Below are 3,064 nucleotides of genomic sequence, written 5' to 3'. Positions count from 1 at the left end.
CTCCAGGTTGAGCTGTTGTTCAGCATCTTAGCTGTAGAAGGCAGTGTCACTGGCCCTCATATGTGGGATCCGAACCGGGGCCCTCTGGCATCCCAGGTCAGCTCTTAACCAATGTGCCACTTGGCCGGCCCAAGAACTCCCAAGTTTTAGAGAGAATGATTTCTATGGCAAGAGGAACAAAGATGGTGCACCTTGCTCCTCTTCAGGGTGACCTTGTCAATCTGGGGCTGGTGAGGAGAGGGGAGCAAGTGGATTCCCCCCTCAGATGTGCCATTCCGGGAAGCTTCTGGCTGAAGCGAGATGCCAACACAGCCAGCTTCATGGGTGTGCACCCAGTGCAAATGGGACCTCGCATTCAGATGGGGACCCTCTGTGTGGGGTTTAATGCTCAGCGGTTGCCATCTTGAAGCTCTTAGTGACTTATCTTTCCATCTGTTTTGTAATGAATTCCGATGGGACAATGGAGGATATGCCAGGGGCTTGGATCTGGGTTTATGAATGACCTTGCCGCCTACTCCCTTTCCACTTCCCTAGATTAATCTGTTCCAGCCACTGAAACAAAATACCAAAGACTGGGCAGCTTAAACAACAGAAATTTACTTTCTCCCAGCTCTGGAGGCTGGAAGTCTGAGATCCAGGTGTCAGCAGGTTTGATTCCTTTAGTCCCATTCCTCTCTCCTAGCTCGGAGAGGCGTGGGGGTAGAAACAAAGGAAGTGGGATAATCTGGGACAGGCCAGGTCCCCAGAATCAAGAGACCTCTTTGCTCTTGTACCCCTTTATCCCCTTCTCAATCCAGAGTCCTTCACTGAATTTCTGATGTGACTCAGGCTGCAAAAGCAAAGCCACAGGGTGCAAACATTCTCACAAAACAGGCCACATCCAAGTTGCACAACCAGCTGGAACTCTTTCCAAAGAGATAATGTTGGGCCCTCCCTCCCTTAGCAAAACTACACTCACTATAGGATGGATGGCCCCAGAGGCTTAGCAGGTCAAAGATGGAAGGGATCCCAGAAACCAGTCCTGTTTTTGTTGTTGTTTAAGATTTTTATTGGGGAATTGGGAGAGGGAACAGTGTTGGGGAATTGGGAGAGGGGAACAGCCAAGTTGTTGTCTTTCAATCTTAGTTGTGGAGGGCGCAGCAAGCTCAGCTCCAAGTTCAGTTGCGCCGCTCAGCTCAAGGTGCTGTGTTCAATTAGTTGCAGGTGGGCGTAGCCACCATCCCATGCAGGAGTTGAACCAGCAGCCTCATTGTTAAGAGAGCACACTCTATCCACTGAGCCATCCAGGCGGCACAAGGTGCCGAGTTCAGTCTTTTTTTTTAAAAAAGGTTTTTATTGGGGAATTGGGGGATGGGAACAGCATTGGGGAATCGGGGAAGGGGAACAGACAAGTTGCCGTCCTTTTGTTCTTCAGTCTACTTGTGGAGGACGTCGCTTCACTGGNGGGGGGGGGGGGGGGGCATGTTAATAGAAATTGGCTTCAAGCAACAAATATGGGGTGAGGGGTAGGGTCCGGAGAAGCATGGGGCCTGGCTCGTGTTTGAAACATCTCAAGGGCTCAAGATTGCAGCTCACAGCTCTGAAGACATTCCGGGACGACCTGGAGAGAGGAGAGGGAGCGGGGAGGGGGAAGGGTAAAGAGGGAGGAGAAGAGAAAAAGGGAGAGGGAGACGGGAAGGAGAGGGGGAGGAGGAGGGGGAGGGGGAGCGGGGAAGCGGGGAGAGCCGGAGAGCGAGAGCGAGAGAGCGCGTGAGAATGAATCAGGTGTCTTATAGCCTTTCCACTCGCGCCACCTGGAGGTAGCAGTTGAACCCTGCAGAGAGAAGCTGGAAATATACTGATGGACTCCCAAAGATTGAGTTAGTCGTTCTCGGTGACTAACTGGAGAACATGCATATACAGGCATTGAGAGTTAATTGCAGGTGAGAGACTGGAGCCTTAAGAAAGAGGGGGAGGAGGAGGAGAAGCTCCAGGTGGGGAAATAAAGAAAAAGCTGACCATGTCCACTGCAGCTGCAGGCAACCTGCCAAAAACATTTCAATTGCTGGATTGATTTTTTTTCCCTTGCCATGTGACTAAAGAAAAAAAAAATCCTCAACAGTGACTGTAAGTCTTTATACCTAAGATGACTGTAAAGGTCATGAGACTTGCCTTAAGTGTCCCCCAAAGGCACAGGTAAAGAATTAGACTCATGAAGCCGGTATAATAGGGGAATCGGGGGAAAGGAAAAAAAGTTGTTTTCTGAATCACTGTAGTTGTCATACCTACACCTTTACAATGCACATGCTTACAATTAGGGTGACTAACTCATTCCAACTTTCCTGGGACATTCTCAGTTTTAGCCCTGAAATTTCTGGAAATTTCGCATTCTCACATTCTGGGAATCCCTCAGTCCCAGAAAAATTGAAACAGTTGGTTATACTGCTTACAACAACCCTGTCTCTGTCTATGATGACGACATGGAATCCTGGTGATTGTAAGAAATCCTCCCAAGTTCACATAACCCCAAATTTATATCCGACACTGAAAACAAAAGACTCTCCTCTCTCAGTGGTTCTTGGCCTCTTCTCCTCATGTCTCACGTGGAAGGCACAAATTCAGAAAACAAAACTGAACTACACTTGGCACTGCATTCGTGATATCAGAAAACAAACCGTCAGGGATCCCTTCATTCAAATTAAAGACTGCTACACTAATATAAGGAGGATGAGTTCTAGAATGGATGTCCATAAACAATTTCTATTAGGGTCATCGATTTTAATAATACTCATCAAGACTCTGTGATCAAAACAGAATCCTTTCTCAGACTAGCTTAGACTCGAAGGACTGTTTTTGGGATTTGTGTTTTATTTTCTTTTGTTTTTGGTGCAGAGGGTTCCAAGAATGATTGAACAAGAAAGCTGCAAGGAGCGAAGGGAGGCTGAGTTTTGGAAGCAATTAGAACCAAGAAAACAAAAGCTGAAGGCGCTATCATTCCCATCTCCTTTCCCAGATGCTGTCTGAGTCATCTTCGTGTTTCTTCCTCCATATGGTGAGACAGACAGATGGTCGCCAAGAGCTCCCA

This window comes from Hipposideros armiger, unplaced genomic scaffold (genome assembly GCF_001890085.2).
Source record: "Hipposideros armiger isolate ML-2016 unplaced genomic scaffold, ASM189008v1 scaffold_639, whole genome shotgun sequence".
NCBI lineage: Eukaryota > Metazoa > Chordata > Mammalia > Chiroptera > Hipposideridae > Hipposideros > Hipposideros armiger.
The sequence above is the reverse complement of the archived record's forward strand: the minus strand, read 5'-3'. Positions refer to the sequence as shown.